We start from the raw sequence: 16256 nt of genomic DNA on the forward strand, positions 1-16256 counted from the left end.
TTTGTTTTTCTTTATAGAAAGGTAATAAAATTGCTGGAAAAATCAGTTTTGGATCTGAGATCTTGAGATCCCTAGTGTTATATACCAATCACTTCAGCTCGACGAAGACTGTGTGTGTAAATGGGTGTTTTGTATGTGCACATTTCGAATGATTTTTCTCTCCGCACAATTATCTCGGAAATGGCAGAACTGATTTTAACAAGCTTAGGTTCATTTCAAAGAATCCATTTCAAAGATTTACTGACTTTCACTTCCGGTTCCGGAGATATAATGGCATCAGTGACGGCCTTGTACTCAACCCTCTATTTGTACTAGTGAATCCAAACTTTTGCAAAGTTTTGTGAATTTAGAAATAAGAACTTTTAATTTTCTAGATGCATTACTACAATAAGAAAGTGCAACAACACAAAAAATATCATAGGCAATAAAAAACTGTTTTAATCCACCTAGTGGTGTAATGATGCCTTTCTCATATTAATCATACTATCATATATAAATAATACTGTGGTATTCTTCAAAACAATTTTGTTAGATTCTTGAAAGAATAAACGAACTCAGTTTGTTTGACCGTCTACTGATAAAAACTATCAATTGGAGAAGATTTGAGGTCGAGTTAGAAAATTTTTCACAGTTTTTTGCCCTTTTCAGAAAAGGTATAAATTTTTTAGCACACTTTACCCTATATTACTGGATCCGGATAAAATTCAGGAATTCTGTATGGGGTCACAGGACCTTTCATTTGAACCTAAGGTTTGCTTGTGAAAATCGGTCGCGCCATCTATGAGAAAAGTTAGAACACATATTTTCATTTTTGTGCACATTTTACCACTTAACTTCGGAAACGGAAGTCAGATCTTAATGAAATTCAGGGACTTAAAGCGCTTCCATTTCAAACTATGTTTGTGAAAATCAGTTTACCCATCTCCGAAAAAGGTTGGTGCACTTATTCTCACAATTTTTCGCACACTTTACCCCATAATTTCGGAACCGGGAGCTGGATCCAAATAATATTCAAGAATTTGGTATAGAGCCATCTCCGAGAAAAGTTAGTTAAAAAAACGTTACATACACACATATGCACACACACAGACATTTTGCGTACTCAACGAACCGAGTTGAATTGTATATGACACTGCATAAATAAAAGTTCAGTGGATTTTATCTCGGCAGCAGGAATGGCGTGCGTGTGATAAGCAAACGGATTGTATATAAATAGTTAATGCGCATCATCGTTCATTGTATTTAATTAACGTACGGAGTGACTACCTGTTAAATTACAAGAATCAGTTAAATATCTCGATCAACAAGCCGTAACAAGGAAAACTTGAAAACGGCTGTCTCAGTCTTATAATACAAACGAATGTTGTTTACTGTCCGAAGTTTCGGCCTTTGGTGTAGGCCTTTTTCAAGGAAAATTGGAAATTTTTTTATTGTGTTACATTGACAAAAACATAAATCGTTGAACAAATAATACAATGTAAAAACTGACTAAAGTCTATCGTTTATAGTCAAAATGTTGATGTTTGACGCTACATTGTCTGGTCAATTTTAGAACATGCTTTAAGATACTACGAAAACAAATGGACATTCACATAAATACCGAATCAAAAATTATTTAAAATAACCTCTACTATTGACTGCATAACAAATATTTTGTTTGCATAAATTACGTACAGATTCACAACTACTTATTTTAACGTAACAAGTTTATAACAAAAAGATGTTTTCATGGCAAGTGCTGGTATAAGTCCGGTCTCGTTAGTAGTAAAAATATCAAAATATTCTAACTAGTATCAAAAAAAAAGTACAAACGATATGTTGATTGGGATGTGCCAACTCTGTGAACAATCAACTCACTGTGGTAAGATCTGTATTGACACCGCGAAGTAGTCAACCTCAACCGAAAACTTTGAGTAGTATTAAGGATGTAAGAGACAATGACGCTCTAAACCGAAGCCTTCGACAACAGCAAAAGCAAACGAAGAAGTCGAAATCCTAGCAAAAGAGCAATGGAAACGCTACTCACTAAAATATTTTGATTTGATTCACCTTTTTAATAGAAGACTAATCCATTTAGCATTCAAGTGACAAAAATCTGACGTCCCTTTTGAGGACGCTCATACCTATCTCCTTTGAAGACACACACCTCACAACCAAGCACCGAAAAGCATTTCAATCCTTTTACACTTGATAAACGATTGATTAAGTCGCAATCGTTAGTAATGCTTTATTATAATCCAAATTTGATACGAATACGGTTCGACTACCCTGCATGCAGTTGACAATTTCACTATCCTAATTGGTTCCCATAAAGTTGTCAAAAGGCTATAGCAGGATAAGCATGTAAAATCTGCCCCCAAAGGGAATTCATATTGTTATACCACATTCGAAAGGTCATAGACTGTAAACTATTTTCTCAAAGTTTCAACCCTTTAACTGCCATATTGACGGAACTAGGGTGGTTCTATTGATTTTTATTTTATTTGATTTTTGAAGAAACTGCTTCTCCGAAAAATTTGAAAAAAATCAGGCATGTTTAAGGCATTATGGGGATGCTTTACAATTTTTTTCGCAATTTTTGAAGATGTATTTCTTTTATTAAAAAATACTAGAAAATTTTGAAACATATTTTTTCCCTCTTCCAATTTTTGCACCACCCTGGATTTGTTAGTGATAAATAAAGAATTTTTGGACATGTTAAAGTGGTATGTTTCCATATTTTTTAAAAATGTGGACGACCAAAATATTTGATTTTTTCTAAAAAATTAATAACAGTCGACCATGCGTCCCCATCGAATTCTGAGAGAAGGAAACGCATGGTGCTTTATCTTAGCAGTTTCTGTAGTAGTCGACCATGCGTTCCCATAAAGTTCTCTTAAAAGGGAAACGCATGGTGCTTTGTTCTAGTAGTTTATGATGCAACTCAAGCGCAAGGCTTAGAAATCAAAGTAACAAAAAGAAGGAAATGAGTATCAACCTTTGCATAATACATACACGATCATACTTCGGGTACAACCTAGAAAGCTACAAAGCGAGAACTTACTGGTATGTGGTTCATATATGAATGGTAGTAATACATGAACGTCGCGAGTATCACACATATAAAATTCGGTTATGGCAGTCAAGAACTAGAGCGAGTGTCAGTTTTTTACGTGTTGCTGATGGATGTAAAGAAAGAATAATGAAAGAAAGAATGAAAATTTCATTACAGTGTCAAAAGTTATCATAAAGATATGTTATCGAGGGATGTGTACAGTTTTCTGGAAAAATGTATAATAAAGATAAAGTTGGAGTTTTGTGTTTGAAAACTTCAATCGATCTTTATCTTTATGATGGTTTTCATGGTTTGTAGACTGAGAGCGCTGTATATTTTTTTATTTATTCTAAAATTTGAAACAACAACAGATATAAAAAATTAGTGATGCGTTATTTTTCATTTTTGAGTTATAACCTTTGCATAATTTCAAATCAAGCATTTATCGACCATGTCTATTAAAAAAAGTTGATTCGCTGAATCGATCTCTTTAATTTTTGGGTATATTGTGTAGAAAGCACCATATTTTCCAGAAAATATCTGAGTATACATAATTAACTCAGTAAGTTATTTTCACTCTCAGAGAAACGCTTCAAGGTTTTTACAGGTTTAATGTGGTCAAATATCATTGAGCTTCGTGATATGCTGGTGTAAATGAAAAAGATTTATTCGTATTTTTGTTCAAATTGCGAACGGGAAGTTCTAATAAGATAATATTATTAATCCTTGGATTGGAACGAGTGCAACAAGTATCGGAATATAGTAGCTCTGAAACAGAAGCTTTTGAAAAGGATGTTCTGCCAAGTAATTTTGGATTTAAAGCTTTATCACGAGATGACCCAATTGAGACACACAGATCACAAAAAAGCTATTCGGGCCGGTAATAAGTCTCATTTTTAAAAGCTTACAAGTACTATATCGAGTACACTACAAATTCGACTGGATATTTGGGAATCCAGCGCCGTTGCTGTGAATGCGTTATTGGCAATAGAACTGTTGGTTGCTGTTCACACGAGGCCGCCATTATTCACTACCTTTCCTTATGCTAGATTTTTATCCAGAATTGTGAGACCGGCGAAAATATTGTCAGAAATGCTTAAATCAGAACAGCTACCAAGTGACGATGATAATTCTATAGAATAAACGAAAAGAATCAGAGAGAAAATGTGTGCATTGAAACAGCAATGTATTTTTATAACATTTTTATCCCATTTCCTATTTACTATCGAATCATCGAATTATATACAGTCACTCGCTCTAGTTCTTGACTGCCGTAACCGAACTGCATATGTGTGATACTCGCAACGTTCATATATTACTACCATTCATATATAAACCACATACCAGTAAGTTCTCGCTTTGTAGCTTTCTAGGTTGTACCCGAAGTATGATCGTGTATGTATTATGCAAAGGTTGATACTCATTTCCTTCTTTTCGTTACTTTGATTTCTAAGCCCTGCGCTTGAGTTGCATCATAAACTACTAGAACAAAGCACCATGCGTTTCCGTTTTAAGAGAACTTTATGGGAACGCATGGTCGACTACTGCTAGAAACTGCTAAGATAAAGCACCATGCGTTTCCTTCTCTCAGAATTTGATGGGAACGCATGGTCGACTGTCATTGATTTTTTAGAAAAAATTAAATATTTTGGTCGTCCACATTTTTAAAAAATATCTAAACATACCATTTTAACATGTCCAAAAATTCTTTATTTATCACTGAAAAATCCAGGGTGGTGCAAAAATTGGAAGAGGGAAAAAATATGTTTCAAAATTTTCTAGTATTTTTTAATAAAAGAAATACATCTTCAAAAATTTTGAAAAAAATTGTGAAGCATCCCCATAATGCCTTAAACATGCCTGATTTTTTTCAAATTTTTCGGAGAAGCAGTTTCTTCAAAAATCAAATAAAATAAAAATCAATAGAACCACCCTAGCTCCGTCAATATGGCAGTTAAAGGGTTGAAACTTTGAGAAAATTGTATACAGTCTATGACCTTTCGAATGTGGTATAACAATATGAATTCCCTTTGGGGGCAGATTTCACATGCTTATCCTGCTATAGCCTTTACGAACATCAACATACGTGGCTCTCACTGGTTTCATATATTTTTGAGTTGGGTAATTTCTTATCAATAAGCAAAGTGTGTAATTTTTCACAGTGTTCAAGCATGCTATCAGGTTAATTGCAGTAATGATTTATTTCACTATAATCTAATACACTTACAATATATCGAAAATTAATTCTAAATTTTCTGATGGACAGAGGCATTTTTATGCAGTATTACTAAAATGATCAAACAAATTGTTTTTTTTTGTTTTTTTTTTCAAGCTTCAAAATTTGTTGAGTAATATTAAGATAAGAATTTGACTGCCGAAAAATTAAATGAATCTGGGTTCTCGAGCGTAACATCCCCTAGTCTTCAGTTTAGAAATACAATTGCTCATCATCTTTTATTTACATTTTATGACAAATATTACACTCACTTGCGGGAGTGGAATACTGTTATTTACAAATATGGGCTCGAGTGGGGACGTCATTGTTGTGAAAAAGTAAAACGATTTTCACTTATTCGTGGATTCTGCGAGCTAATTGGTGAATTCTCGGTAACGTGACGTCGTTGTCTGAACCTAATCTATTAGAGATAAGGGAAAGTTCGACAAGTTGAAGAACAACATTGCTACAGTTCTAGTTGTTGAAAATCCACAATTTCTAGGTTCATTTTAAGTGCCTGTATTTTTCAAATTTTTCTAAGCTAAACAAACACGCTTCTACATTTTCTTTACATTATTATTGAAGAACAACATGGCCACTAACAGGTGGGCTGCTAAAATATAAGAAGGTAGGACTTTATAAAACGTCCTTCTTGAGCTGTTACATACCTTCCGGCTCGAAAAAAGAAGCCCATTTTTTTACTACTCTAGGAAGTGTGGAAATGATTTATACTTCGATGAATTAAAAAGCAATGTAATGTTTGTAATGTTTATGAAAAAATTATTTCCTTATACGTAAAAGATTGTAGATTGTATGGTTCTTCCGCAAAACGCATTTATTTTGCAGTGAGCACGAAATCTCAAAAACTAATGAATCGATTAAATTTTCAGATGTTGTCCTAATTGCAACAGCTAATTCGTGAACGAAGGGTTTTGCAAAGAAAAAAAATGCATGGTTGTCTATGTTTTTTCCTTAACAATTAACATATAAATATCGATACCACATAATTTATGAAACAATCTAATTAAACAGAACCTCCACGTATATTCATCTTTCACTACGAAGTTCCATTCTTAGTCATGTCCCGTGGCATCATCCCTTGAGAGAACACTCCTAACACAATCACCAATTTATCTCATGTTCTGTTTCTCTAGCTATATACATTTATGTGATTTTGATTTTTTTTTTGAATGAAAATTGAATAACAAAAACACAGTTTTTAAAAGAACACATTTTGACCTTTTCCATTTGCTGTAGATTTGATATGACTTTTTGCTATTAAAAATTACTAATTGCCACACTGAAAACTCTTGAACTTTTATGAAATAATATTCAAAATAGGTACACGTTCGAACCGCTAATGAGAACATTAGAACATCTACAGTAACAACTGAGCATTTCCAAAAAAATTTACAGCAGAAAAGGATGTAAAATCGACATGCATAGACTTGTGCAAGTCTCAGAATGGCAAACCATTTATTTTGCATAGAAAGAGAGATCGATTCGATTTAAGACAGATTTTTTGATAGGGCAAATGAATTTTTCGTATGCACTTGTAACTCGGAGAAAAAAAAAACAATGCCGATCACGCAAAAAACATAATTACCCAGTTTTGGGTCAGAGGCCGTACAATCTTTAATTTTCTGCATATGATGATAAAAATTATTTTACAAACTTTTTTACAAGCAAAGTATATACTATTCGACGCTCTTTAATTCATCGCAAAATAAAACGATGTTTGCATCTCCCAGATTAAACGAAAGATATGGGCTTCTTTTCTCACGCAGGAAGGCGTATAACCCCTTAACGGAGAACAGAGCAACGTCATACGTGGTCAGTAGCATCTAATTAAACAGGATGAACTACAACCGGTGTGTGTACAGTATCATGCATCTTGTTTCGCACTTCTTAATTGGTTGCCTCTTGCAAAGTGTTCTAACATGTAAGCATAGTTTGTACAGGGTCTTAACGATGAAGAAAAGGTCGTGGGTTCGAGTTCAGTCTCGTGCGATTTTTTTTCGCAAATTTACACAATTTTTCTGTTTTTTTGTCAATCTTCCTTTTCGGTCCCTAAAAACTTTCCGAAACGCGATGTTCTGAGAGATGTTTTTATCATTGAATTGTGAAATATCTGTAGGATTATTACTGATACTATAGAAACCGAGCAGAAGTCTCCTGCAGGAAAGAATAAAAAATTAATATGTCGTATCTACATGACATGTAGCGTACTATGTAAATCCTGTGTTGTCGTCTCACCAATAGCAATAGTGTAACATCGACACCTGTGCAACATAGAATCACATATTTACGAATCGACGGATACAGCGCACTCACATGTTACCTATTTATACAGGTGCTGGAATTAATTTGTTGTGTTTGACGAAAGATGGCGTTAGCCAACTGTTCATATTGGCATATACAAAAGTTAATGTTCTCTTGAACACTGCTGACATAGTGCATTTTTACCAGTATTTGAAATTTCGTTATGCAGAATCAAACATGTCGTTTTTGTGCATGAAAAAACGTCTTGAGGGGAGTGCTATTTCAATAGTTTTGCATGAAAAAAGTGCCATGGAAAATCATCAATTTTTAGTGGAATAATACCGTGAGCATGTTCCCGCTGGGAAGACGGGCAGAACGGGATTGAAAAATGGGAATTTTGACTTGGAAGACAAGGAACGTCCCGGACAGCTAAAAAAGTACATTTGTTGGGATCAACTGGGCGTTATTTGTTATTTGTTGCTGCTGCAACCGGGTGAAACCATCACTGATGATGTATACAGACTACAATCGATGCGTTTGAATAGAACATTGTATCAAAAGAAACCGCAATCGTCAAGATCGTTACGATAGATTATTTTGCTCGATGCAAATGCCATATCACACATTTCGGAAGTCGTTGGAAACACTGGAATGAGAAGCTCCAAAAGACCAGACGTATTCACCGAACATTGCTCCATTCGATTACTATTTGTCTCGATTCATGACTCATGGCTTGTCAGAGCAGCACTTCCAAACTTACGAATAAATCAAAAATTAGATCGATTCATCCATGGAACCTGAAGGACAGGGGCGGCAACTATCGGGAGGCAAAGCACTATTTGCCTCTCCAAAAGATTTATTGGAGTGCCAATGCCCTCCCAAAATTTTGGCAACCGGAATAAATATTTGAAAATTTCCTAGAAATATTTTATGACAATACACTTTTTTCTGTTATCCCCGTAACTCGTCTCCGTAATCGTTCATATTTCGTAACTAAGTTACTAACATTTTTAAACTATTTCACTACAATGTGAACTGTGCTATACTTTACCACTTTCGAATATTGGTTATTACTGGAATAGTAAGGAAAATGTGCGTCACAACATTCGGAAGAGAAACTAAACTTGCTTACTTGGTTATTTTTTATTTGCTCTAACCACTCCGTTCCCTTTATAAAAATGTTTTATATATTGCAAAATTTAATGATCTGTAGCAATAATTTTTTGTGCTCGCCCGATGTTTCATTCCCCTGCTGAAGGAAAATAATTTTCTCAACGCGGTATACGAGCTTTACCTAAAAGATGTCGAAAAGTAGTGGATAACGATCGACAATACTTTAAATAACGATATTAAAATGTTACTTTCATAATAAGTCACGAAACTTTGCAAAAAAAGGCTACGAATCAATTCATACACCTCATAGAGTTTAAAGAAACATACGAAAAGTCGAAGATTTTTTTATTTTGGTGACGACTTCGATATTGTGACACGTAACTTGTAATAAATATGAAATCATATACTAGACTAAAAGTCGGAGCTAAACGCGTCGGGCTGGCTATAATTCGTCAAAGACGAAATACATACTAGTATACTATAGTTGTTCCTATGTTTCCCATCATGGACATGATTTCAGTTATCTTTAAAAAAATTTCTATCATTCCGATTGCCTAATTTTTCTATGTCTAATTATGTTTCTGTTCGCCTTTACCACACCTGACTTTAATCGAATTAACCAAATTTTAGCATTGCATTATCTGCCTTAGATATTTCAATTATACATTAGCGCTTAAAAATGAATAACACATTATTTACAAGTCAAACCGTGAATTTGCCCTAGCGCTACATTGATCGGCACTTTCAACAATATTTCTCCATGTCTGCTTCCATATCCGTAGTCGCAGACTGTGATGAACAAAGTTTTGGTTATCAGTCTCTACTTCTTACTGGCCGGTATTCTTCATCAAAAGCATGACATAGCAAAAACAAAAACAGCTCTTGTCGTGGCGATACACAACATAAACATTAATGATATGTGTTTCATGAATTTAATAATACACCTTTTTGAATAAAAACATTCATGAGATTTTTTTTTAATTTTATGCTCTGTTTAACAAATATTTTACCTACTCTCTAGTAAAAAGTTGAGGAAAAATATTGTAATAAATGATACAGTACGGATAAGATTTGAATTATGATCACGTCAAACCCCGTTGCTTCATCTGCTAACATATTTCAAGTATCACGCTTTGTCAGTCGGTTATTTTTATGACTTTAAGCTACTAGCGTTTATTCGTCGACCAGTAGCAATGTAACACTTTCCCCTAAATTTAGATTCCACAAGTTTCTTCTGTTGCCTCTTTCTTTCATTGACAAATACCCGCCTTAGGCAAGACAATTTTTCGAACGCTACTATCTATCGAACCTTAACACTGAGAACAGAGTTACTGTAGAGTATGATAGATTTTCAGATTATTTAATACAGGTCACGCGCACATACACACTAGCATCAACTTTGGGTGTTCAAGTCTAGAATACACTCCATCATGCGCCAATGAATGCTCGTGAGGATTCCGACTGTTCCGGTCCTTACCATTGCAATCGAGACGCGATATTGTTCTGCCCATTCGTAGTTGTTTTCCTTTACCCATGTGGTTTGTATAAAGATGTGTTCTTTGCAAGGGTTTTGCTTCAGTTAGTGGCGTGTTTTAGACCAACTCGGATGTACTGTGAAGACAAAGGAAGCTAGGTGTATCGGCGTGATTCAAGTTCATTGTAAGTGTTACAAAATCGCTGCGTTATTCTAATGGACTTTGTACACAACACACAACAATTGTTCTATTGAAATGTTTCGAAAGTGGCTTTTTAACAGAAGCTGACTTTGTGCTTACAAGATTGTATGAATGTCAACGCACATACTATGTGAATACCGGTGTTAAAGATGCTGCATGACTGGATTGATACAACGGTACTAATTCGAAGCACAGAAAAAAAAGAAAGAAGTGCCAACAAGGGAAGTGAGAAGGAATTGCGGGGAGTTCATTGATATTTCATAATGTTGATTAATCGTGCTGCCTGAACAGCTGTGTTACCGAATAAAATAAGTGTTATTCGAAATTTGCAATCGTGCGTTGATGGCGTTAGAGCAAATTGTTTCAGTGATTTCCGAATCGACAATTGAGTTTAACTGGTCAATGAAATTCGAACCGGTATAGTATGTAGAACATGTTCAACAGACCATAGAATACCGCTGAAGGTCAGTGTTGTTACAGTGGAATGAAAAATCTGTTACAATATCGCAGCGAGCATCACCATCAAGTTTCGAATACGCTTTAATCGGCATTTGTTTGTTGGCCCTGTTGGTGTTAGGCCTTACGTTTAAAAGTTCACTGGGGTTATGTCCTTAGGTGTAAAACATCTTGATTTCGAAATCATTTTTTTTAACCTAATGAGTTTCTTTGAATGAATTAAATTAAATAGTTAATGTTTCATTTGTAACATGATCGTTCAGATCAAATTCAACACACTTTGCTGGATGTCGTAACTAACCGGTGTAGTTTGATATAATCGACACAATTAATAATTATTAATGCGAATTTTTTTATCGGAAATACATGTTAATTGGAAGTAATAGGTTCAAGATACTTTATTCAAAGTAGTTGCCTTCGAAAGCTGTGCATTTTTATCATTTAACACCAGTTCACGAATATCACCGCGTTAGAACTGTTAATCTTTTGAACCCATTCAGTCGGGAAGCCATTTTTTCACACCTTCATAATTAGCGAAGTGATGGTGGGAAGCGGCCAAGTCTGACGAGTGTAGTGGGTAAAGCAAAAGCTCCCATCAGAGTTCAGAAATTATGTTTATGACCGTTTTCGCTGTGTGTGTTGTGGAGGGAATGTCTTGTTGTTATATGACATTCTCATATCTTGTGGAGCATTCTGATCGTTTTTCGAGCAATGTTTGATTTAATTTCATCATTTGTTGTCGGTAGTGATTAGTATTTACTGTTTCCCCAGGTTTGAGAGTACGAGACACCTTTTTGATCACACGAAATGCACATCATCGTTTTCTTTCCGAAGCGATTCGGTTTTGGTAGTTGCTATCGATGGTTGGCTAGGATCGACCCGTGATTTTCTGCGCTTGTGTTTCTCAAAAAAAATTCTCATGGTTCGATGAAGAAAATGCTTTGTTTCGTGCCGAGCAAGCATAATTTTCGTTTTTTCAGTCATCTGAATTTTTCCCATGAGTTTGTTTTTGTATTTCTCACCGAAATCCCTAGTTTGAAATCGTTTAAACAAACGTTCACAATCACGATCGATAGACATGTTCTCCGTAAACTACAACAAGAATTCGAATACGATTTGAAAAGGGGGCATCCAAAAAAATACATCACCAATTTTCTAAAATTAATCCCGAGTCAAATTGGTCTCTTCATCCATGTAAAACAAATGGTTTGCCATACTCAACATAAGTGCAAAGTTTCATCGAAATCGAAACAAGTCGATCTTAATTTTGTTAATTGCTGGAATTGGTTATAACAATATGGAACATGTCATTGTTTCCTAATTACTAATAAACTTTACAGAGACGAAAAATATTCAAAAAATTAAATGGTTTCGAATGACTGCAATATGAAAATCAAATTTCTCAAACATTTGCTGGTAACAACGTGAGATTTCACACTTGTATTTTACCTTGTCATCTGCTTAGTGCTTGTGACGCGCAGTTAATATTCATTACGTTTCCTCCTCGTCAGTGCATTAGCACTATGAAATCAGCTGCTAGTGCCACTTAACAGTTCAACTTGAACCACACGCAACATCTAAGCTCGACTTAAGTATCGTAGCGCCGAGATAACAACTGCAGATTTAAAGCGCTTTTGAATAAAAGTGGAAGTAAAAGTATTACATAAGCAAAGCCTTGGTATTACATTCCTGTAGTGGAATTTGACCTTCTGTTTCAACAGACAGAACAGAACCATTGCATGGTTGGTGCTACAATTCTATTGACACTACGAATCCTTCCAGGTCGGGGCTCGAAAGTATTACATACTCCATACATTTTCATGGGACAGATAAGAAGCGATAATATTCTGATAATGAGTTTCGCAAAGCAGCATGATATTTGCTGTGGTACTTTAGATTGATAGGGCGAAATAGCACACACCTTGAAGTGACAGTATTAGTTGAACTGAACGGATTCAACAAACTTTCTCTTTAATCTAAATCCGACAATGTAACAATTAATGATATTATCCTAGTTTTAAGAAATTGAAATACAAAGTGCCTTCGACAACTCAGAACTTTTCAAGAAGTCTTAAAATTGATGGTTTTGATTTACAAAAAAATATGACATAAAATTTCAGTGCTACAATAGGCTTAAACCCTACGGGTTTGTTAACTGAACTTGTCAATCTATTTCAAAAATGTTTCCAATATGGACACCGCTTTTGCTGAACCATGGAAACGTGTACATTTTTAGTTGGTCAGTGATAAAGCTTCTGGGACATTTTGATAGCTGAATAACAGTTAGGATAAGTTGAAGTGTGGTCCAATTTTTATGGGTTGTAATAAATGACACGAACAAGATTAGCTTCCATATCATCGTTTTCAAAGTCAAATCATTCTGATAAGAGTTAAGTAATCACATCCGATGATGAAACCATACCAGCCTGAAATTTCCAAACAGGCGTGAGAGGCGAATTATACTTCACGAATCAGCAAATTCTGCTATTTCAACAAATAATCATCATATCATACAGTAAACAAATAGTCCGATAATGTCAGGGCATTCAAGGTCAATGAGCTAAGGCAAACTGCGTTGACCTTTATTAGCCACACTCTGTGTCATCCACGAGTGATAAAATTTGGTTATTTTGGTTCATACGGAGGTGTGAACAAGATTATGATAATGTCGACCGATGCAATGAAACTAAGACGAGATGTGAACGAATTACGCTCTTGGGTGTAGTCAATTAAACAAGTATTATGACATGATGATTTTTGTCGGCTGCTCAACACGTGAGGAATCTAAAATATTGTTGTTTGTATTAGTAGTGCATTTCTCAGAATGGTTTAATCTTCAATCGGCTTGGAAATTCCCTGCCATTTGGTATGTTTTTTGTGCTCTTGCTGTATGTTCGTGGTGTAGACAACTGGGAGTGGTAGTATGTTTGATGTGTGCGCGCATTCAAATATTACCATTTATTTGTAGTGAGCCGCTATTTCGAGTGTAATCGAGACTCATTTCCAAGAAAATGTTTATTAGAGAAAGAAAGGGGAAGCCGATATTCGAATTTTGCTCTATTATAGTTTGAGTGCAGTAGTGTGAAGTGTCGAGGCATTTATTTTATTATATCTCAAGTCGAGCGTCAAGACAGAAAAATATGTATATTTCATTTAGAGTTACCACCTGCACAGACTACGACCGGCAGTGTCGGGCCTAGAAGATGCTGCTGGACTGCCGGACTTAGGAAAATTCTGCCGGGCTGTAGTGAGACCGATGACTACAGAAGATTCATATGATTAAATTCGTTATAGCGTAAAGTAATCATCAAGTAAGCTTAACTAATAATCAAAACCCAACTTGATTCATTTAAAATATTATTGCATAGTCAAAAATGTGATGCATTTGCATTATGCGAAACATGGCTTACTTCAAACATAGCTTTAAATTTTAATGATTTTAACATTATACGTCTCGATAGAGACTCTCCGTATGGTGGAGTGCTTTTGGGAATTAAGAAATGCTATTCCTTTTATAGATTAAACATCCCTTCAACTTCTAGTATAGAAGTTGTTGCTTGCCAAATAAACATTAAAGGCAAAGATATTTGCATAGCTTCGGTTTATATTCCTCCAAAAGCACAAGTTGGACAGCAACAGCTTAATGAAATGGTTGAAGCCCTTCCTGCACCACGATTGATTCTGGGGGATTTAAATTCGCACGGTATTATGTGGGGTTCCGTTTACAATGATAGCAGATCATCTTTAATACAAAACATTTGTGACAATTTTAGCATGACGGTATTAAATATGGGTAGCATGACACGGATCCCAAGACCTCCGGCACGCCCAAGTGCATTAGATCTATCTCTTTGCTCAACATCAATTCGACTAGATTGCACCTGGAAAATACTGCCTGATTTACACGGTAGCGATCATTTACCAATCATCATCTCAATTAGCAGTAGCAATTGCATTGCTACTTCCGCTAGTATTCCATATGATTTGACAAAAAATATCGACTGGATTAAATACCAAAGTAGTATCTCTAGTATTTTGAATTCAATGGAAGAGCTCCCTCCACTTGAAAAATATGACTTCCTCATTTGTTCGATTCTGGAGGCAGCAGAACAATCCCAAACTAAACGCTTTCCTGGGCCAACGACTAACAGAAGGCCTCCCAACCCCTGGTGGGACAAAGAGTGCTCAGAGGCTAAACTCGCAAAACAAAATGCTTGCAAGACGTTTCTAAAACGGGGAGGAGGAACTCCTCAGAATTTTGAAAAACTTATGGTTTTAGAAACCAAGTACAAGAGCATACTTCGAGCCAAAAAATGTAGCTATTGGAGACATTTTGTCGAAGGTTTGTCAAGAGATACCTCAATGAGCACTCTTTGGAACACGGCCAGACGAATGAGGAATCGTAACGTGGGCAATGAGAGTGATGAATACTCGAACCGATGGATATTTGACTTTGCTAGGAAAGTTTGCCCAGATTCTGTTCCTACGCAGAGCATTATACGGGAATCTCCTCCAAATAATGGTTTTATTAATAACCCATTTTCAATGATGGAATTTTCTATAGCACTCTTGTCTTGTAACAATAACGCTCCAGGGTTGAACAGAATTAAATTCAACTTGGTGAAGAATCTGCCCAACCTCGCAAAAAGACGTTTGTTGGAATTGTTCAACAAGTTTCTTGAGCAAAATATTGTTCCACCTGACTGGAGACAAGTGAAAGTTATCGCCATTCAAAAACCGGGGAAACCAGCTTCCAATCACAACTCATATAGACCCATTGCGATGTTGTCCTGCATCAGAAAATTGTTCGAAAAAATTATTCTACGACGTCTCGACACTTGGGTCGAGACGAACGGTTTGTTGTCAGATACTCAGTTTGGCTTCCGTAGAAATAAAGGGACGAATGATTGCCTTGCATTACTTTCGTCTGACATCCAAATTGCCTTCGCTCAAAAGCAACAAATGGCATCTGTATTTTTAGACAATCAAGGAGCATTTGATTCAGTTTCCATTGATGTTCTTTCAGACAAGCTTCACCAAAATGGACTCCCAGCGGTTATAAATAATTATTTGCACAACCTTTTGTCAGAGAAACACATGCATTTTTCACATGGCGATTTGGCAACACTCAGAAATAGTTACATGGGTCTCCCGCAAGGCTCATGCCTCAGTCCGCTCCTCTATAATTTTCACGTAAATGACATTGACAGCTGTCTAGTAACCCCATGTACACTAAGACAATTGGCAGATGATGGCGTGGTTTCAGTTACTGGACCCAAAGCTATTGATCTGCATAAACCATTGCAAGATACCTTAGATAACTTGTCCGATTGGGCTGTTCATCTTGGTATCGAATTCTCTGCGGAGAAAACAGAGTTAGTCGTCTTTTCAAGAAAGCATGATCCCGCGCAGCTTCAGCTCCATATGATGGGAAGAATGATCCAACAGGTTTTAACTTTTAAATACCTCGGGGTGTGGTTTGATTCCAAATGCACGTGGG

General features: G+C 35.8%; 2 protein-coding genes across 11 annotated transcripts in view; one reads left to right on the forward strand and one right to left on the reverse strand.

Annotated features, from left to right (window-relative positions):
* Positions 1-16256, reverse strand: part of LOC131427964 (flotillin-2) — a 475383-nt gene that overhangs the window by 80661 nt on the left and 378466 nt on the right. The window lies entirely within an intron of this gene.
* LOC131427955 (glucose dehydrogenase [FAD, quinone]-like) overlaps positions 10001-16256 on the forward strand; it is a 32766-nt gene continuing 26510 nt past the window's right edge. Inside the window, exon 1 of one of the 5 annotated variants that reach the window (XM_058591554.1) lies at positions 10001-10283. The gene's annotated coding sequence lies outside the window, so the exon portion shown is untranslated. The remainder of the gene's footprint in view (positions 10284-16256) is intronic. The other 4 variants (XM_058591557.1, XM_058591558.1, XM_058591555.1 and 1 more) reach the window with 4 other exon arrangements.

This window comes from Malaya genurostris, chromosome 2 (assembly GCF_030247185.1).
Source record: "Malaya genurostris strain Urasoe2022 chromosome 2, Malgen_1.1, whole genome shotgun sequence".
NCBI lineage: Eukaryota > Metazoa > Arthropoda > Insecta > Diptera > Culicidae > Malaya > Malaya genurostris.